Source organism: Ambystoma mexicanum, chromosome 3q (assembly GCF_040938575.1).
Source record: "Ambystoma mexicanum isolate Mex_15411 chromosome 3q, UKY_AmexF1_1, whole genome shotgun sequence".
Lineage (NCBI taxonomy): Eukaryota > Metazoa > Chordata > Amphibia > Caudata > Ambystomatidae > Ambystoma > Ambystoma mexicanum.
This window is the reverse complement of record NC_090926.1, coordinates 1003024665-1003047415: the sequence shown is the minus strand read 5'-3', so window position 1 is coordinate 1003047415 and position 22751 is coordinate 1003024665.

Below are 22751 nucleotides of genomic sequence, written 5' to 3'. Positions count from 1 at the left end.
ATTTCTTTCTGACCATACAATTCTGGATCCTGTCACATTAGTTTGGATAGTGCCCATGTTCGAGGACATCTGAGGATATAAAGGGATATTTAAAATACACTGCAGTGATGCATGGTCGCTCCATTCATTACGCCCGACGGTCATATCCACTACTCTTGTCTGCAGCTCCGGGCACATAAATATATAGTCCAATGTGCTGACCGGCTTTCCATTGGTCCAAGTGGGTTTCCCCGGCCGGTCTCCCAAAGTTCGGCCATTAATCATGGCCATGTCCCACGCTCCAAGCAATTGTAGCCAGCCCTGCCCCTCAGCGTCACTTTTCTCATGGGTCATAACACACCTACTGTTAAGGTCCGGATTAGGGGGTAGGCGTGTTTCATCGATCATATGGCAGTTAAAGTCCCCCATGATCATCACGGCAGCGTTTCCTGTTTTTAGCCACCAAGATGACAACAGATCCTGTATCGCCTCCTGTAGCAGATCCCGAGCCAACGCTCCTGGGGGGTTATAGAGATTAATTAATAAGTACCGTCCCGGGCCTCTGTCGTCATGGAGTTCGACTTCTACCGCCAGTAGCTGCTCCTCAGCTTTGCACTGAATTTTATGTGACGCAATCAAGTTCACAATCCCAATTAGTAAACCCCCAAAAGGACGTCCCTTGCTACCACGGTTGGCATCTGCTTGATATATGGTATAGCCGTCAAGTAACAACGGATCAAGCGACCATGTCTCCTGAAGACAGATGCAATTGTATTGGGCCAATAATTCTGCAGACCCCTTTGGTCTTAGAAGATGAGAAAATCCTCTGCAGTTCCAGGAAAGTATTGTTAAACATCAATGCTTCTTTATCAGTCGCGGGATGGCTTCTAGCAATGTTTTTCGAGCTTGTTGTATTTCAATGAGAGCAGGGTTTTCATCTCCCATAGATTTAGTTGCCATCTCCTCTTCCGTAGGTTTAGATGCCCTCTCCACCTCGGATGTTGGATTAACTTCTTCTGCTTCATGGGCTAATTGCTTCTCCAAAGGGTCCACGTCAATTTCAATGTCCACTGCTATTAGCTCTGTTTTATATTTCTTGATCAATTGGGCTGTGGTCGGAAACATGCAATGTATGGCTGATACATTCGGATTAGGACATCCCAGTGGTTCGATGAACACAAAATCCTCTGTTTTCAAAACACGCAATTGCGGTATATGATATAGTCTTGCAAACAGTTCCGAGCGTGCTAACCAGGGATTTTTACCACTAGGATATAGATTCTTAATGAAGATTATGCGATTGGTAGTTACATCGTTTTCTATTTTTTTCTGGTCCATTGATACTATCTCCTCGGGGTTTGCCAATACCGATGTCTCGGGTACGCATTCCACCTGTGGTTGTATACTGGACTCCAAATCTGATTCCTCACACATCACAGATGCTTCATTATCATCCACTTCGATAGCCTTCTTTTCAAGTATCAGCCAATCTAACAAGGGGCCCTTGGCCCTAGCTGCCCGTTGGGCTGCTCTCATCATTCTTTTCCTGGCCTTTTTCGACCGTGTCTCCAGTACTGGTTTAGTCCCTGCCGTAGGATGTTGAGCGTCTAAGGCCGCCAGCTTATTCTTCTGTACCTTTTTTGCACGTCTACGTTGTTTACGTGTGAGAGGAGACCTGGGGCTAGGTTCCTGCTCCTGTTCATCCGCCTCCTCCAAGGATATCTCCAGTGTGCTAATGTTATTAGGAGCCTGCAGGTCATCTATCTCCTCCCTCTCCACTTCTTGTTCGTTGATCTCATCACCTGCGCATAATGCTGCTGATAGATTACTATCTGCATCTTCTCGGGGAAGATCTTTAGTATCCAAGTACATTGTAATGGCATTCGTATTAGCCAGAATGCGCCCGACATCTGCAGCAGTATCTTAAGGGCAAATTGTAGTGCCGCCACCGACGATTGCAGTTCGATTATCTTATTTGCACTAGAGTGAACCTCGATGTTATCGTCCGTCCCATTATCAGGATCATCCTCCATCGATGCCATTACTAAATTAGGTGAAGCAGACAGACGTTCACTCCTTCCACCCACCTGGTACACCCCTGTGAGGCTGTTCATGCTATTGTCTTTAGGGGTCGTTATGGCGCTTGTTGGTCTCGGTGAGGTTGGTACCCGCATCCCTCTCTGTATAGTCAGGCAGAGCTCCAGCAAGGAGTTATTGTCAATGTCTTCAAAGTTAGTAGTATCAGGGGGATGGTCGTCATTATCTTTAAGTGCAATTGTTTCCTCAATTGCTGTTGAGTTAATGGCAGGGGGCGGATTCACCGGGAAAAACTCAGTTATAGCTCCTTGAGTCACTGGTTGAGCGTGTTTAACATTCTTTTTGGCTTTGCCCACTTTCTTTAAACACTCTTTGGCCTCCTTGGTCGGTAGGCACTTGGGTTTCCTCAAGTTATATATCGAGTGGGGGGCTCTTCGTCCCCGCTGCATGTCTGTGGTATTAATCACAATGTTTTCTAAGCCCAACAGATATCTGTAACTCCCAATTTATGGGGTATATGGTACAAGTAGTTGCGTGGCTAGGTAAATTCCCCTAGCTCCACACCAACAGGCAGTGTTGTCTTCCCGCCCTTATTTTGTACTCCCCCCTAGTTAATTGGTCAGGGGGCTACCCAAGCCGGATCAAAGGCCAAGGCCTGCAGTCTCCGTGTGGGTTTCACAGATTCCCTCAGTATGGCACTTAGGGTATGCTCTCCCCTAGTTAACTAACCTGGGGGCTACCAGGTCCCATTCGCAGGCAGGCCAGGAAGTCACAACAATATAGCACACGTAATCGTGCAGTCCGCCGAAGCGCCACCTGTTCAGTGTGTGCGCCGGCGGGTTCACTCATCAGCCCACAAGTCCCCCCGTACCCATCAGCCTCTGCTCCCAGTTCACTGGGCTCGTCAGCTCACCTTGATGCGCAGGATGCGCAGGAGACAGCGCCGGCGCAGCAGGCAGCAGGGGCAGGGAGACTGTGGCACTGGTCCCCGTGGCTAATTCCAGCTGTCCCTCGGCGCCCAACGCCAGGGTCCCAGTCCGGCAACGGATCCCGCGGGTCCGGCGGGTCACAGCTCACAGCTCCCGCTCACCGCACGCCGCACGCCGCCGGTGTTGCCTTCACCGCCTCTCGCCTCACCGGCGAAGAGATTAGAATAAAGGACCTCGCGCAGAGCGTGACACGTGACTATCAAGCCGGCACCGCTAGAGTACGAGTGATTGTACTGCAGTCGCTTCCGATAGTCTTCACCTCAATCTCAGTGCTATAGCCCTGAGATTTCACCCAAAATTCCTCAAGCAGGACACAGTACCTTTTCAAAGAAGAAGCTGGTGCCACGGCAGTTGTTCCTGGTAGTTTCCTGTAGACCCATGATTCCTGGCTTCGGCACGAAGAAGGACGATGAAGGGGGTCTACACCACACAGGGATGAGCCCGGCAGCAGCGACGATGAATAAAAGGGGGGCTCCTTAAAAACAGGAGAGGCTCTACAGGTGGCTATCCGGACCACTACAGCTGTGTGCATCGATTTCGACCATGAAGGCGACCTCTGGCTGAAGAAGATGAGCTGGTTATCCCCACCAGGCTCAAGGGAAGAAGACTCCGGACTGGATCTCCTCTTAGTCGTTGAAGGGTAGATAGCTCAGGACTGCAGCAGGGCTTCACCAGTACGGGATAGTTGCAGCAGTCAACCTCTCCTTAGCTTCTCTTCGGTTCCTTGTAGTTCCAGTGGCGAATCTCTGACTTCCAGCCCGAGAGACCTGCCTTTTATGCGAAAATCCCCCATTCACACAGCATGGTTGTCAATCACACAGCAGAGGGGTTGTCCAGCCCTGACAACCACCTCAGCCAATCATGAAAAAGTGCGACCAGGGTTTCCTAGGATACCCTGTGCAGGGGATGACTACACCCCTCCATCACATTCCACCCACCTAGACACCCAGGCGCCTTGAGGAGGGCTTCTTGGCAGAAGCCCACCAAAAGACAGTGAACAAAGAAGGCAAACCTGGTTTGTCGCGCAAAGTAAAACACAAGAAGGATTTTAACAAAAAGAAATGGCGAATAAACCACACCGGAGCCAAAAGAAAAAGTATTAGGTCAAGTGGGTTTATGTTTGAGGCTAACACAATAGCCTACAATATTACCATGGTTATATAAGATAACCGCGGTAGAAAATTAGGGTAGATACCACTGCCACCAGCCATGTCTAAATGTTAAAAGATTGAAACAATGCTCTACGAGGTACAGAAAGAAAGGGCTAAGAGTTAACCCTTCCAGTACTCCATGTAAGATGTGGTGTACTGGATCTGTGGTTAATTTGACTAAGTAAAGTTAATGGTAACTTTACCCTTTTCTGGTGGACGGTAGTCAGCTTCAGAAATGGAGTCGGTGGGAAGTCTGAACGACAAACCTGTGTCACTGCACAGATGGTGCTGTGTGACGTGACACACAAAAGAAGGGGGCTACTGAAGTGGTGTACTCCAGAGTCCACAATCACAAAAACAGGTAAAAACACAGCAAAACACAAGTAAGAGTGGCGAAAAGCTCACACTCTTACCAAGTGGAAAGAAACAACTCCAGAGATCCAGCGAAGCTGCTGAGGGACTCACTAGGTGAGGGAAATTAGCCATGACATGTGAATTCACCCTAACACTGCCCCCTCCCACCCACCAGACTAAGGGGCTGGAGGTTTTAATCCACTCCTGGATGGTTCTCATACTTCTACTCGGTTACAAACATCCTAGAGGAGAGACCATCAGCATTTTGGTGGTGACTTCCTGCTCTGTGCTCAATGGAAAAATCAAATCCCTGCAGGCAGATTGACCATCTGAGTAACTTTGGGTTTTCCCCTTTCATTTGCATCAGCCATCTCAAGGGTTGGTGGTCAGTCTGAATGATGAAGGTAGATCCATACAAGTATGGTCTACACCTCTTCAGTGACCACACAATAGCAAAACATTCTCGTTCTCTTGTTGCCCACCTTGTCTCAGGATCCTTTAACTTCCTGCTGATTAAACAAATGGGGTGTTCTCTACCTTTCTCATCCAGTTGACTAAGTACTGCACCTATACATACATTAGAAGCATCAGTTTGTACAATGAAGGGTTGGTGATAGTCAGGAGCTCTTAGGACTAGAGCTTGACAAAGGGCTTTCTTCAGACCTTCAAATGCTTGATTGCACTCTTCATTCCATTTGACCTTTTTAGGAAATTTGGGACAGGAGATGACATTCAAGGGAGAAGCTATGGTCCCATAGTTCTCTATGAAGTTCCTATAGTACCCAGTGAGACCTAAAAGGCTCTCACTTGGGTTTGAGTGGTAGGGTGGCCCAGTTTTGTACAGCTTGTACTTTGCTAGGCAGTGGCCTTATTTCACCTCCTCCTACCTCATGTCCAAGGTAGACCACTGAACTCTGACCAATTTGTCATTTGCTTGCCTTTATGGTTAGATGGGCCTTTTCCAGAGCCTGCAATGCATAGCCTGGGTGGTCAATATGTTCTTTCCATGTAGGCCTGAACACTGCAATGTCATCCACGTATGCCATGCAGAAGTCCTCCATCCCATTCTGAACTTGATTAACCATCCTCTGAAATGTAGCAGGTGCATTATTTAATCCAAAAGGCATTACCTTGAATTGGTAGAGGCCCGCTGTGGTCGAAAATGCAGTTTTCTCCTTGGCATGGTCTGTCAAGGCTATTTGCCAATAGCCTGACGTTAGGTCAAATGTGCTGAGGTAATTGGCTGCACCAAGTTTGTCCACCAGCTCATCTGTCCTACGTAAAGGATGGGCATCAGTCGTTGTGACTGCATTTAGGGCTCTATAGTCCACGCAGAATCTCAACTCCTTGGATCCTGCCTTTGGTACAAGCACAACTGGGCTAGACCTTCGGCTAGTAGAGGGCTCTCTAACCCCGAGATCAAGCATCTTGTTGACCTCATTACTTATATGGGTTCTTACATTGTCAGACATTCTGTAACCCCTGCTTTTGACAGGCAAACAGTCACCAGTGAGTATATCATGCTGGGCCCAAGGGATTAAGCCTGGTGAAAGTGAGAACAGGAAGGCAAACTGATTTAACAGTAACTTGCACTCATCCTGTTGGTCAGATGTGAGACTGCAAGAGAGATTAATTCCGTCCACTTGCTCATCTAAAGGTAAGCCTCTGAGGAGTTCATGCAGAGGTTCACTCTCCTCCTCCTCTTGAGCTGAAGCTAGAAGCAAAGCTCCTATGTCAGGTCGAGAGACATATGCCTTCAAAAGGTTGGTGTGAAAGACTCTGGGAGCCTCCTTAGGTTTGTCTAAGTCCACCAGATAGTACACCTCTATAAGTTTACACACAACCTTGAAGGGTCCTATCCATTTGTCCTGCAAGGCCCTCCGCCTTGTGGGGACCATAACAAGAACAAGCTGGTCTTGAGTAAACTCAACCATGTTAGCCTTCTGGTCATGCCAATGTTTGACCAGAGCTTGACCAGCCTTCAAGTTATCAGTTGCCTCTGCCATCATGTGTGACATTCTCCTCCGGAGACCTATCACATAGTCAGTCACTCTGACTGGCTTGGGGGAAGGAGCACTCTCCAACCCCTCCTTAATCAGGGCCAATGGGCCTCTGAATGGATGGCCATAAAGAAGTTCAAAGGGACTAAATCCTACTCCCTCCTGAGGGACTTCTCTATATGCAAAGAGAAGGCATGGGCAGTAGAAGGTCCCACTTTCTCGTAAGGGGTTCTTCTAAAGCACCTATCATGCTAAACCTCTCTACCAACCCATTGGTTTGGGGGTAGTAGGCAGTTGAGAACTTGTAGGTTACTCCACAGGTTTTCCACATGGCTTGCATGTAGTTGGACATAAAATTTGATCCCCTGTTGTATATCACCTCCTTAGGAAAACCTACTCTGGTAAAAATACCAAGTAGGTCCTTAGCCACAGCTGGAGCCGCACCAGTCTTCATAGGTATAGCTTCAGGAAATCTAGTGGCATGATCCACTACAACCAGGATAAACCTGTTGCCTGAAGATGTGGGAGGATCAAGAGGACCAACAATGTCAATCCCGACCCTCTCAAAAGGAGCTCCCACTACTGGGAGAGGCACTAAGGGTGCCACATTCTTGGATCCACTCTTGCCAGAAGTTTGGCAAGTGTGACAGCTTCTGCAGAATATTTGTCTACTTCTGAACCCATTTTAGGCCAGTAGAAGTAAAGAGAGAGCCTTTCCTTGGTCTTCTTAAAACTTAAGTGACCAGCCAAAGGTATCTCGTGGGCTAACTGCAGAAACTGGAGTCGGTTGACTAGAGGTAATACAAGTCTTTTGCAGTCTTCAGGGGTTAACTCAGTTGGTTCACTGTAGAAGAGGCCATCTTGCAAGTGCAACCTGTACTTCCCAGGCTCAGTCCCATTGAGCTGAGAGGTTGCCTGTTGGCAAAGACTGTCCAAGGTAGGACATTCTCTTTGTCCCTTACTGAAATCTTCCCTGTTGGGTCCACCTTCTGCCAGTAAAGACTGCAGCTCAGGATGGTCAACAGGGTCCAGATCTCCTACCAAGGTAAGATCGTCTTCTCGATCTGATTCCTCAGTAGTTTTACCATACAGGGTTGAACCTCACACTCAGCCTCCGCTGGTGTGGGAGTCACAGAGGTGACTTTGGACAGTCTTGGGGATGTCCTTCTGGGCACAGGAGTGCTTGCTGGTTTCTTGCTGGCAGACTTGGGTTTCCCCTTTGTCATTTCTTGTCCTGCAATGGCAGTAAGTAAGTCATGTGGACTTGGGGCGATAGCTTCCTCTCTCATGTCCCCAGGAGAGCCTCTCAAGGTTCTCTCCCTTGCAGACCTTGTGAGCTCCTGCTTCCTTCTGCTGGGGGGCCTGGTAGTACTGGACACAACTCCAAGAGTTTTAAGGTCATTACCCAGCAGGACCCTCCCAGGTAAGTTATTTTGCACACTTACAGGTATCCTGACAGTCATGTCATTACACTGGATGGGAGCTGGTAACTGGGGCAACATTTGCACAGGGCCTCCAGCTAACTTGGTTAAGTGTTTGAGTGCCTTAGCAACATCCTCCACTTTGAAAAAACATTCATCAACCACAGTTATGCTGGCTCCAGTGTCTCGGATGGCAGAGGTCTCCTGTCCATTCACAAGAACACTATCTTTGTAATACTTTTAGTATTATCTGGGATTGAGTTATAGACATCTAAGTTCTGTTGTTCCCAAAGACCCAAGGACACTAAAGAAACACTAGCTGAGACTCTCATGGCCTCACCAGCTAGTAACTAAAAGTTTCCAGTGGTCATAGTTACTTCATCCACCTGGGTGAAGGCTAAGGTGACAGTGTTGACCCCTGAAGGTTTACCCTTACATCTGGGATCTCCTTTCACCTGGTCCGGTAGCCCACAAACAAAGCATTTTCCAAATGCTCTTTGAAATGGGGGCTTACTCTGACCTCCATCTGGTTTGGGACCAGATGGTACACTAGCCTGATTCGGTTTCCATTGTGGCTTACCCTGGTTATGTTTGGGGCCCTCTTTTGGATTGGAATTATTGGAATTCTCTTTGTTATCTTTCTTTGGCTGCTTTCCCTCATCCTTCTTCTGAGTTGCCCCAGAATCATTGTGAGTAGCCCTGTTGGCAACCCACAAGTCAGCAGCCTTAGCTAGTTTCTTAGGATCTATCTCCTTTGAATCAGCCAAGTGCTGTCTAAGCTCAGGGGAACAGACATCAAAAATAGACTCAAACATTACAAGATTCCTCAAATCTTCATAAGTGTTCACTTTGTAACCCTTAACCCAACCATCTAATTTTTTCAAACATTCACACACCCAGGTAGCCCAAGGGGTACCATCATGCTTTTTGAGGGTTCTAAACCTCTTAAAGTACTGAGAAGGGGTCTTCCCAAATCTAGCTATTAATGCTAGCTTCACACACTCATAATCCTGTTTATCCTCCTCCCCCAACTCCATTACAGCATCACTTGAAACAGGGGGAAGCCTAGAGAAAAGCCAGGGAATCAGCAGAATCAGCTGATTCCCTGAGATACCTTGAATCCCATGATTATACTCAAACATTGCTAACCAATCCAAAACATCAAGTTTAGTCTCATACATACCAATCATTTCCTTTGGCATACGGGGTCTCTTAGGGCTGGCAGACCTAGAAGACTCTGGGAGAGAAGCATTTTCCACAGACAACTTTTTCATCAATACGTTTCACTTCTAATTCAAGTCTCATTTTCTCAAGTGCAATAATTTGAGGAGTAAGTGTAGGACCTGTGGGGGTCCCAGTGGACAGAGGTTGTGCTTTCTGAGCAGGCAAAGGAGTTGTAGGGTTACCTAACAAGGACTCATCTACTTCTTCCAAATCCATACTCTCAGAATCAGAAACATCAGTATCCACATTTGCTGGAGGGGTAGGCCCTTCTGACCCACTCTCCAGACTTTGCTTTTCTATTAACTTTGCAATCAATTCAGATTTCTTTCCTTTACCTGAGAGACTCCTCTCTCTACACAAGGTTCTCAAAACCTCAGCAGTGTAGTTCAAGAGACTATCTTCAGTGTAGCTTTCCATATTTGACATGATTTCTCAGTAAAATAGAATTAGTGGTGTTAGCCTTGTGGTTAGTTGAACCCAAGCAATAGCAGCACTCTAAGCGTAATCACTCTACTTCCAAATCCTCACCGCTGTACACCAGTGTTAGGTAGAATCCTGTGCAGTGCCCTTAGGGACCACTACACACAATTAAGAGTACAGGTGCCAATACAAGTTTTGCCTCTGGTACAAGCCTGTACTACAATGTTAGAGTGGTAGCAGTAGCAGAGCAGCCAGGCCTATTTCAAGAGTAAATGAGCACTAGCAGAGATTACATAAAGGGACCACAATTACTGTGACTCAAGCAAACACTGACTCAAGGTTTCGGGTAAAAAATATAAGTACATTTATTTTTAAACCATTTGTTATTAACACAACACTTCTATTAAATTAAAAACCACATGTTAAATACACTACAACTGACCAATTCACTTTGTATGGTATAAATCAAGGTAAGTACCCTGTGTTTGAGAGAACCGGTGTTACGAAACAATACACGTTACCGTGAATACGATTGTAATCACTTTTTGACAGTTCGGTCTACTAAATAAACGCTTCTCCGCGGCAAGAAATGCTACCGGGGCAAAAACACACTTAGCACCTGAGATACCCAGAGAGAGTTGGGGGCAAAAATCATAGGCAATACGTTAGGTAGGCAAACAGAATCGAAGAACACTCATAAGCAGAAATACAAGAGTCAAGAGGCCGCAGCCAGTGTCAAGTGCAACCGGTTCCTGTGTCGAGTATCACACGTCGGATAGTTTGTGATTCAAAGTTGCCAAAGTACTTTAAATATTGTCCAATGTTCTGAAGCAAAAGTTATAAGAAGGAGGGAAACGTAAGTGCAAGCCTTATAAGCTAGAAATAGGGATTTCACCCAAAATTCCTCAAGCAGGACACAGTACCTTTTCAAAGAAGAAGCTGGTGCCACGGCAGCTGTTCCTGGTAGTTTCCTGTAGACCCACGATTCCTGGCTTCAGCATGAAGAAGGACGATGAAGGGGGTCTACACCACATAGGGATGAGGCCGGCAGCAGCGACGATGAATAAAAGGTGAGCTCCTTAAAAACAGGAGAAGATCTTCAGGTGGCTATCCGGACCACTACAGCAGTGTGCAGTGATTTCGACCACGAAGGTGACCTCTGGCTGAAGAAGATGAGCTGGTTATCCCCACCATGCTCAAGGGAAGAAGACTCCGGACTGGATCTCCTCTTAGTCGTTGAAGGGTAGATAGCTCTGGACTGCAGCAGTGCTTCACCGGTACAGGATAGTTGCGCAGTCGACCTCTCCTCCACTTCTCTTCGGTTCCTTGTAGTTCCAGTGGCGACTCTCTGACTTCCAGCCCAAGAGACCAGTCTTTTATGCGAAAATCCCCCATTCACACAGCCTGGCTGTCAATCACACAGCAGGGGGCTTGTCCAGACCGGACAACTACCTCAGTCAATCATGAAAATCTGCGACTTGGGTTTCCTAAAATACCCTGTACAGGGGGTGACTACACCCCTCCCTCACATTCAGCCCACCTAGACACCCAGGCTCCTTGAGGAGTGCTTCTTGGCAGAAGCCCGCCAAAAGACAGTGAACAAAGATGGCAAACCTGGTTTGCCACGCAAAGTAAAACAGAAGAAGGATTTTAACAAAAAGAAATGGTGAATAACCGCACCAGAGCCAAAAGAAAAAGTATTTGGTCAAGCGGGTTTAAGTTTGAGGCTAACACAATAGCCTACAATACTACCATGGTTATATAGGATAACCCCGGTCGAAAATGATGGTAGATACCACTGCCACCAGCCATGTCTAAATGTTAAAACAGCAAAACAATGCTCTACGAGGTACAGCGAAAAAAGGGCTAAGAGTTAACCCTTCCACTACTCCATGTAAGATGGGGTGTACTGGATCTGTGGTTAATTTGACTAAGTAAAGTTAATGGTAACTTTACCCTTTTCTGGGGTACGGTAGTCAGCCTCAGAAATGGAGTTGGTGGGAAGTCTGAACGACAACCCTGTGTCACTGCACAGATGGTGCTGTGTGACACACAAAAGAAGGGGGCTACTGAAGTGGTGTACTCCAGAGTCCACAATCACAAAAACAGGTAAAAACACATAGCAAATCACAAGTAAGAGTGGTGAAAAGCTCACACTCTTACCAAGTGGAAAGAAACAACTCCAGAGATCCAGCAAAGCTGCTGAGGGACACACTAGGTAAGGGAAATTAGCCATGAAATGAGAATTCTCCCTAACATATGGTGAGGGACCATGGGAGTTGGAGAACACAACATATGCAGATCTGCAGTTTGAAGAGCCCAACTTGATACACTTTAGTTGGCCCCTTTACATGAGGTACCCACACTAAAGTGTGTGTGTGTGTGTCAGTCAGAATTAGGCTAGAAACAGTGGCATTCTCTTTGAATTTCTGATAGGTTAAAGCAGGGCTTTGGCATAAGCATTATCCCTCAATAGGAATAGATTGTCTGGGCTAAGACTATACACCTCCTAGCTATTTGTCAGTCTTCATAGTACATGCATTTCCGGACAGTTGGCCGTTCTGTTCATAAATGAATTCAGATAATACTGGCTCATACCACACAAGGTACAACTGGCACATGGATATCCACAAATCTTTCAGGATCAGAGCCGGAGGCCCATCTTCCAATTTCTGTACACACCCCTACAGCGGTCTAGGACTATCACTAGATATGAGTAAAGCCCCTTTTGTAGACAGGCAAACCCAGATCTGCACATGTATGGGTACTTTGAAAGTGCACATGAGAAAAGTGCCTTATTGTGTGAAGTGGGCAACAGGATCCAACAGCTCTCCAAGACGCAATGTATTTTTAAACATAATGTACTTTTAAAATGCGTTCTTAAACATATCTTGTCGAAACTGGAACATGCTGTTGGCCGCTAGCAGAGTCTTTATAGAGTCTTTATACAGGTCATCCTATCTTAAGATAGGATGACCTGTTTTTATCAAACACTGATAAAAGTGTTTTGTCTGCAGCTTTTGTCTACGCGGAGGTGCAGTTGGGTCTCCCCGTTTCCAGCGGGCTGCTGCTCCAGCACTGCCTCCAGTTAGTGAGGGGAGGGGGTTGGTATGCCCTCCCTGCTGCTTTCCTACTGCCAACTTCGGCTTGGCCTGGTTGGTGGCAGGACCCTCGTTGGGCCTCTCACTTCTGTTCCCTGCGGCCTGTTGTGCAGCCGTGTGCTGGATCCGGGGGGAGGGGGAGCTGAATGGGGGTTGGTATGCCCCTCCCCACCCTCGGGGCTCCTGCTGGGCTTGCTGGTCCTTGGCATATCTGGTTTGCCTGCATTTGCTGGAGGGGTCCCGATAGCTCATCTGGTGGCGCATGGGTCTACCGCCCGCATAGTCTTGGCTTCAAGGCACCTCTCAGGCATTGGTCTTTAGAGGTTAGAGGTTCTAGTTGAATGGCAGTGTGTGGCACATGGACATTTAATTGACCATCTCTGTTACGGGCTACGGGTCCCCACACTGGTGGACGTGCTTGGTTGGGGGCTGGGCCTCCATTGGTGTAGCCCCCACATCTCCTGTGGTCAACAGGTGGTGTGGGCCCTGGTGTCATTGGGCCTTCTCGGCTGTCGTCCTTGCCCGTTTTTCCTCAAGGGGGGGGTGGGGCTGCGTTCTGTGGCTCTGATGGATTCTCTTCCGATTTCTTCTGAATGTGGGAGACCCCCGGCCTGCATGGTTAGATCATGGGCTTGCCAGTGGCAAGGTGGCAGGTTCGTGTCCACACATTGGCTTGTATATACTCCACTGTGTTGAATACACTAGGAGAAATATGGTATAAACATGTACTTCTGTCTTTCCACTGTCTGTGGAGCATGCTTCTTCCATCAGGTGGTGCTTTTGTTGGATGCATGCTGACGACGTCCTTGCTGCGCTGTTTTTCCTGTCAGGCACTGCAGCTGGCTCTTCTTGTCTAGGTGGGGATTCATAACAGGCGCTCATCTAGATTCAGGGCCTGATCACGAGTTGGGCGGTAGCCCTGCTGGGATACTGCCCAACTCTATTAGCGTTAGCTCCCACCCATCTGGCAGTATCACAGTTTGGGTGCTAACTGTTAGTCCTCATTGGGGAATTTCTGGCACAATTACTGTGCAGTAATACCTCTGGCCGTAATTTCACCAAAAATGGCAATTTTTCTGGTGTGTTTACCCCCAATTCTAAGCTGGGGGTAAACACGCCAGACTCGAGATTGGGCAGACCCTTAAATGCACTGGTAACACCGTTACCACTGCATTTAAGGGCTACAGCCCAACTCGTGATCAGAGCCTTGGTCTTTTCTCTGGCCTTGACCGGTGCTGGGGCTTTTGGCTGGTGGAGTCCTGCTTCTGGCTACCCACCCAGCTGTCTCTGTGCTGAGAGCTGTTTGTTGGTGCTTTGTGAATACCCCTGTCGCGTTGGCTGTGTGGCTGTCTGTGCAAGGTTGACTGTCTTGGTGCCCAGCTTTGCTGCTTTTTTGTATCCTTGTGGTTCCTGTCTTTGGCTGCTTGTCCTGCCCTGCATCCAGGGTCTCCAGGTTCGTGTGTATCAATGTACCATTCTGGACCGGCCAGGCTGTGGGACATTTCGGTTCTGTGTCCTCCCTCTGGGTTGCGTTCGGTCCTCTGAGTGTTTCCTGTACTTCTGGCGTTCTTGGTGGCTCTACTCCTCCTACGTCTGGGCTGTGGTTGCCAGGTGCTCCGTGCGCTCGTGCATGATTGTCAGGGGCTGGCCTGGCTTCTTCCCCTGCGCGCCTTGTGTTCTATGGCCCTGGGCCTGGCATTCTGATGGTGGATTTTCGTTGTTCCCATAGGGTTGCCCTCTCCTTGATGCCTCTACTCTCTTTGTGTCTCTTCCTTCCATCCCTTGGCGCTGGTGGTGTCTGGGTCCAGGTCTATGGACTCTGGGCTATGTCTGGAGGTTCTGCTGTTGGTGACTCCTCTGCCTTTCTGAGGGTCTGCTGTTCCTATTCTTGGCCCCTGGTTCTTCGCGGGTGTTGTCCCTATTCCCTCTCATCTGGTCATTCGGGACCTCTGGGAATTGTTTCCTGTTCTCTAGCCCTGCGTTGGACTTGGGGTTCAGTGTTGCTCTGGCGTCCTACTCCCCTAGCTCGATCCTCTTGTCTCCCGGCGGTCTTCTCTGGAGTCTTCCAGCGACCCTACTATTGGGTGCTTGTGTTTCTGGTGGTAGGAAGTGCATGGCCCGGTGATCCTTCCTCTGGCAGGGGGATTTCAGGCTTGGTTGCTTCTCAACGGCGGCCCTTTGATGTGCTTCTGGACGCCTTGTGGTTCTCTTCCTGCCTCAGGGGTCGAGACGTGATGATCCTGACCTTTGCACCACCGTGGCTGTGGTCTGTGTTTAGGGTGGGTTGGGGCCCTGGTTTCCCAGGTAGGGTGCCCGGTGGCCCTCCTATTTGGGTTCTGACAGTTCGTACCCTCTGTCACCGTGCCGGTGGGGGTGCTCTGGTGAACCCCTCGTGGGTTGCGCTTTGTCTTGCCTCTCTGCGGGTGGGTCAGGCAGGGCTCTGTGTGTTGTGTTGTGTTGTTTAGCCTGCTTCCTGGTGGGTTGTTTTGTTGGCCTGAGGTCTCTCGACTGGGGGATGCTTCTGAGTTGCCTCTGGGTGGCATGTTCTGCTCTTCGTTCCTCCTGGTGGGTTCAGCGTTCTCCTGTGGGTGTTGGAGTTGGTGGACCTTCTCGTGGTGGCCTTTGCTTTCCTCTTTGGGGCCTGTACCTTGATTTTCAGTTCTGATGTTGGTGTCCTTGAGCCATTCTTGTACGGTTGTTTTAGTGCACTTTGTTCAGCAGCTCTTGGGTACTGTTCCTCACTTCGGCATTAAGGGGGTTGTCTGGGGTCTGCTCTGTATTCCCCTGTTCTCGGGCTCTCCTGTTTTTGTTGGTCTTGCATTGTGGTCCTCGATTTTTGCCTACTGTGCCGTTCCCTGTCCTTGTTTCAGAGTACGTACTCTTCTGGCTCTGGCTTGGGCTGTTACCTCTTCGGCTTCCCTGGCCTCTGGGTTGCCGGTTCCTCTGGTGTGCTGGGGTCAGTCGGCTGGGAGTGTGGCGGCCTTCTGGGCAGCCATTCTCAGTTTCCTCTGCACTTTCCTTGATGGGCAGCGTCCTGGGTAGTTGTCCGGTCTTTATCGCTGGTTGCTGGTTCATTGTTGGAATCCACTGGTGATTTACCCTGTGGTGGGGATCCCCAGGTGGTGCTCCTGTGTATGTCGATTGAGTGTTGCTTCGTTTGCTCCCTTGGGACGTTCCACTTCTTTTGTCTTGGGTATTTCTCATAGGTGAGTATTGGGACGAGGAAGAGGGATGTGGAGGTAATGCTACGATTACTTAGATGTAATCTTCATTACTCCTAGTCCCATTCTTCACCGCAGTACTGCTGTGGGTTACCGCCACCATCGTAATGAGGCCCAAAGTTTCATAGGTGAGTACTGTGACGAGGAACAGTAGGACTAGAAGTAATACAGATTGCATTAACCATGAATAAGTAATCGTAGTATTAACCAGAATTCAGTGTGGAATGTTAGGAACTTGGAAAAACTTTTTTCCAGCCCTTTCCATTCATTTTTCCCAGAGAAAGTTCTGTTTTTCATGGTAATGAATGCTTTGAAATAGCATCATGTATTTATTCTTAAATGTTATAGAGTGCCTTCAGCCATCTAAGTCCAATGGGAAGTTAAAAGGTGCATGTCACTTTTTGATAGACGTCATTTGCTACGCACTATGAATTAACTGAGTAACAATGACAGCTATTATCACCCGGTATGGCAAAGCCAGCCAATCAGGTGGCTAGGAACGCTGGCTTGAACCGCCGGTGTAAGCCCACGTTCTAAGCCACCTGGTGGCTGGCTCCTCCTGCCGGCATCTTCCCCCCTGCCCATGGTCCCCCCTTTTTTTATTTGTAATCCCCCTGCCCCCAAATATACCTTATTGTCGCTGTGGCAGCACTTGCTGCTCACGAGGGTCGCCATGGAAAGGGAACAGGGGCTCAGTACAGACCCCCACCTTCCCTTTCCATGGCGGCCATGTTGGTAAAGGATTTTCCCTCGTACAACTGGACGCAGCGCACACCCTATTGTAGGATGGAAAACCCTTTTTTATTTTTTAGCACCCTGGTTTGCTGCTTTGGTAACCCGGGGTGCTAATGGCATTAAAACCTGATCCGGCCTGCCGGATCGCATGTTAACGCCACATTACAACAGTGATTCAGAAGCGTTAGGAATTGGACGGTAAACAGGTTCTAAAGGAAATTCCAGAAATGGGTACGCACATTCTTGACTAATCAGCAAAAACTCACCTGTTCTACTTTTCACTCCAGAACTATAACCTTTGCATATGGAACTCAACAGGGCTCATCCTTGTTGCAACTATTTTTAATATATATCTCCACCCTTTATTGAATTTCATGAAATGCTTTGCGGTATGTAATTATGCCTGTGACACCCAGTTGAATGTTTTAAGTTGATTAGAAAAGACACAAAAATGCTACCAGCTTCTTCAATTGCTTACTGGACACCCACAATGGGGTGCAAGTCAACCACCTAAAAATAAAGGCTATGCAGCAGGAAATCTTCGGTGCTGACAAGCAATCTATTGACTGCTCTTCCAATCATTGGCCTTCACAATTGGGTCCCAGTCGCCTACTCTTAACCATGGTAAAAATCCTGCAACTTCACATATACTAAAACCTTACAGAGGGGCAGGGATGAAGAAACGTTTCTTCACATTAAACTCCCTTAAAATAATCTACTGATTCCTAAAGGCTCCCAGTAAAGTACAGGTCATGATGTCCTTGGCGCTACCTCATTTGGATTTCTCAAACATCATTTATCCGGGCCTGCCCAAATAACTTGCTAACCGTTTGCAGGGGGTACAGAGTTCAGACAGAAGATTAAGGCCCTGTGTGTGGCTCACTGAGCATGGTATGGAGAGGGTCTCTGGGTTAATGCACTAGATCTGTTAAAGGGATACCCCTTTGGGTGTTCCACGACCAGGGTCCTCCTTTTTTGCAATCCCAAAAAGTGGACTACGAGGAACAGGAAACACAGTGATCTCGAAACACAGTGATCTCGCCAACATTATTGAATTCAAACTGAGAGCCAAGGAGGATCACCTAGCATTTAGCAAATTCCTTAAAGTATACCTAGATCTTAGGTGGGCCTCTTCCTCGGGTAACTGTCGGTGTCTGATCTTCAGGGTTAGGAAGCCATAACAGTGGTATCAGCATGTTTAACAAGATACTTTAACACATTATAACATAACAGGAAAGGCTATATAAAAACCTGATCATATTAAGTTCTCAGCTGAATGCCAGTGTAGTGTAGTTCCCTTTCCAGATGCTTCCAAGTGGTTGGCGTGCAGGGCATGCCAGAGTATGGCTCTTTAGTGTTCTGAGAGAACAGTCGAACACCCTATTTTTTGGGGTCAGGGTGGCATTTTAGTCATATGTAATTTCTCTCTGAGCAACAGGACTTCACAGAGATTTTAACACACTGATTAATAGGTGCTTATTTATTTGTTATGCCAAGGGGCTGTCATTCTAGAAGAGCATTTCACCCAACAACTCTCACGGGTGTCATGTTTTTAGGCTGGAAATCGGATAGATGGTTTGTGGAAGTAAAGTGGGAAAAGTAGCCTAGTTTAAAACGGTTCCATTGGCCATTTGTGAGCTCCCAAATCAAGTGAATAGATGCACCTTTAGATAGGAAATCTGTGGGCTACTTGCGTGGAATCATTTTGAGATCTGTGTACAAGAAAATGGTGCCAAGTCCCACAGGTCTAAGAGGGTCCCAGGATAAGGTGGCTCTACCTCCAGAACTCAGGGCTAAGCACCCTTCCCTCTGGCACTGCATGCAGGCATGCCTCTTGACTGCCAAGATCTCCTTTGGTTAGGGAAGAGAATAGTCCAGCCTTGAACATAGCTTACCCCGAGCTAGGGCATCATGAAGCCTGCCCAGCCGGATTCTTTTAGCTCTATCCTGGAGTATTGTCCACAAGTGTTTGGAAGGCTGGCCATTGTATGGCAAGCGCTGCTGTCTCCCCGCCCCATCTAGACAAATGAGAGCTAAGCATTGCCAGGATGGTGGCTGGGTACCTTGACCATGTTCATGTCAAAACTCCCTTGATGTCTTCCGCTCCATGGAGAACTGACAGGCAGGCCAGGTGCTGACAACCACTCCTACCCGTGAAGTACTGAGTGCCTTGGGTGCAACATTGTGATCCCCAGAACTTATACTGTCACCTTAACACTATTGGAAGATATCTTTTAGAAAAGTGACAGAACATATGTGACATCTATGTTGTGTATTTAAAATCACGCCCTTATGGTAAGATTACATTGGAGAAACCTTCCATTAGGTAAAAGAGAGACTGTCAGATGCTATGGTGGATATTCGCAATAAGGTGAAAAGCGTTCTGGCATCCTCATTCAGGGCCTTCATTTCCCAAAAACTCCAAGAGACTCAAAGAATTTTTGAAGGCGATGGTACGTTTGCTGGAAAGATGCTTTAGAGAAATGTTCTGGGTCAACAACCCGTCCGCACTTCAGCGTCACAGAGTGAATAAGCTGATTGCCTTTTCCTGGTGTATGCCAGGAGGGAAGCTTGGGCGTTTCACTGCTCGGCTGCACTTCTCAACCTGAGTTCGATACATTTTGTTACATTATATTGCTTGAGTACTCGATTTTACTACAGCACATAGATCGGGCGGAATCTGATATGAAGCCCCATACCAAAAATATTATATTTCACAAAAGAAAGCCTTTGTGGTGATTCAATTGCATATGTGTATATACCTAGCTTACAAAAAATGTATTTTCTACCTTGGTGCAAAGCACAGCAGAAGATATTGTGAAGACCTGGAGGAAATCTGTTTCACATGTGTTTGTGATGACGTTTGATTTGAAATATGTGCTTGTGCTAATAGCGCACCTGATAAAGAGTTAATCTAAGCACGAAGCAGGTACAATACAAAGAGAGTTGGATATGTTATGACTTTTAGAAATTATGGTATACCAAACTGTATAATAGAATAATGCAGAACAAAGCACATTAATAATATCATTTGATAATAAATCAACTTTAATAATAATTCGTAAAAATGTCAAGATCATTTTGACTGAATTGATGAAAAATAGTCATTTCATAATATTTCATTGATTGAATGAATGAACGCCGGAGGACATGATCTTTTGGTGAGAAGAACGTTCAGGTACCAAGCTATAGAATGGCTTTTTCCATCAAGAGTTTATCACAAAGAGCACTCTGGGCTCTGCGCCTCACCACCCGCATTGGAGTGAAGAGGCACCAATTCTAAAAAGAAACTAGCAATCCTTATTTTTCTGTTGCCTGGTTTCCTAATTTTATCATTGCAACCCCGCCTCTTTTTAACGCTCACGTGATTTGATCCAACCAATTGGAGGACTCTGTGTTGAGGCCATGGACAGCAAGTTGCGTTCAACCCCAACCAGCAATTGGTGCTGACTTTAGGAATCGCTATTGCTACAAAACATGTTCACTTTGCTCCAATTCATCACTTCCGTAGTGACCACTTGAAACCACCTCCTGTTCCAGAGAACAGTGCTGCACAAGAGAAGCTACAGTAATGCCCCTCCACCCCCACATGCTGAAACATCAGCCTTACGCTGTCTAGGTTCTCATCCACACTAGTGCAGCCCTGACCGCCATACTTGGAGAATTGCTTTTCAAAGTGCTGAATTTGTAAAAGTGCCAAGGCTCCATTTCTTTAGCACACTTGTGCCATTCCCACATCCTTTGAACTCCATCCACTGTTGGCCCCACCCACTACGAGCATTTCCACAAGCAGCTGAAATGGCAAGTAGGGAAAAATGCTGTGTTTCTGAACAAGACTACTTCAAGTATTAATTCTTCTCAGACTCCTGCTGCATGAGATATTTTGAAGGAAGAAGGAAGAACCAGCACTTTTCAGTGGAGCTTGAATACCTTCAATGGCATTGTAGGATCACTGCTCCCTACTGCTTTGCTTTTAATGGGATAATGCCAGCACTTCTTGGTGTGGATGTTATACTTCTAAACGAAGAGGACCTGCACTTCAAGCTCCTGCTAATTAAAGATTTCTTTAGATACATCGAAAGAAATTATGCCTAACTAATGATATCCAACATCCAGAGTACCAGCCAAACTGCTGTCAGTTCTGATCAACAGGCAAACAAGCTCTTCTCTGAACTGCTGCACTCCATTGGGTTGTACAGTTCGATTTTACCAGTGCCCTGGACAAATGTAGCAGTGTCTCGGATCTCCCGGCTGTATAGGAAAATATGTCTTCAACTCACACTAGATTTCAATAACTAGTGTGGAGGGAAATTGGGAAATTAACATGTTATGTGCTCTTCTTATCTGTATGTTGAATAGGCCCTGTAGCCTTCCATGTTTAAACACTGTTTCTTGCTTATGCAAGGCGAAGACTGTAGGATATACAGGGCATGTCTTTGCAATGAAGACCTCTCAACTGCCTTTTTGGAGTGCTCACCTTCTCATCTCTTGCTTCTGAATTTTTTCCCTTTTGACATATGCAAGCATGTTCTAGGCTCTCGCTTTCTTGGGAAAAGTGGTACTAGTGGGCAGAATTAATCATATTGTCAATGCTATCGCCTGCTTCAAAGAGTGTGTGAATCTTTAAGGAGTATATTCACCGTGACTAACTGAGTTAAGACAGGTTGACCTCTCTGAGAACACTGCCTTGCATAAAAGAGCACAGCTGGTGTCAAAGGCTGATATAATGAGGCTTTGTTCTCTGTTAGTAGGATGAATTCAGTATACTACCTTGACCTGTTGGGACCACCCCTTCCAATGGAAAGCATATGTTCTGTTGGGTATAAGAGTACGGGGCACGTAGAGAAGGGGGGCACTTCTGAATTTGAGTCTTGTGTTGCTGTCGGGTCCGTGCTGTTACAGCTTTTTACTAAAATGTGTTCACCAATCCACTGGAGTTGTGAGTGATAATTTTTCCTCAACACTAGAATATGAACCAAACTCCTAAATTGCGAATGCGTGGTCTGTCAGAATTGTCTATTTTTAAGCGCTGTGTAATTTAAGTGTTACAAAATTAATCAACTCATGTGTTCAGTGGCAAACCTCCGGGCGGACAATGCATGCTGCAGACAGAGAGAGAGATATCTGTATTATTACAGGCCTGCAGACTCGGTACACCAGGCTCAGCATCATGACATTTATCCTAGGCTTGCCTGGGGATACAGGTATTGCTGTTCTCTCCTCAGTCCAGTCCCTGGGCTATAAGTAATTGTAATTGGTTTTTTATAATGAGCTTAATACCCAGAGGTTTCTAAGGGTGGCTCTGGGGATCAAACCTGTGTTGCTCTGTGTCGTCTTACTTCCAAGACAAGAGCATTGCCCCTGAGCTATCCTCCCGAGACTAAAGCCAGGGCATGTGTACCACTGTCCTCGGGTACATGTTAGGGTATGTTCATGACTCACTGAGCTTACAACCTGGTTTGTGCCTGCGTATCGGTGCAACCCATGCCAGCGAACAGGGAAAAGAAAGGGCTTGCCAGGCACTGCATATGCCCAGTGTCCCGGACCCCACCTATACAAGTGCAGGATACATACCAACTATCCCACCTTCACAATCCTTGACCCCTGTTGCACTAAAGTGGGCAAATGGATGTGCCTCCCAGTACCATGGATGCCTGTATGGCATGGGAAGCTCCTGGAGGTGGTTTTAGCAGTGCACAGTGGTGGGGCGAGTTATGGTTGCTTAGCTTAACATAACTGGCAAATTTCTGGGGGGTTTCGGTTTTACTTGTAACCATAGTGTGGATAGGGTGTTGTTAGTGCAAAGTAACTGTAGCATCCCTGTAACAAAAGTTTTTGTGCTGAATTTACTAAGTTGTTCTTAGGGCAACTGAAGCACAACGTCCATTTACCAAAGTTTTTCCACTGCATTTGATAGGTTTTTCGTAGGGCACTGTAACCAGAACCTTCCTTTAGCATAGTTTTTTGAGTAAAGGGGAAACGTTTTTAGTAGCGCAACTTAACCATAACGTCCCTCTAACAATTTTTTTTGTTAGTGAATTACATAGGTTTTTAGCAGAGAACTATAACCAGAACGTTGCTTTAGCATACTGTTTTCAGTAAAGGTGATAGGTTTTTAA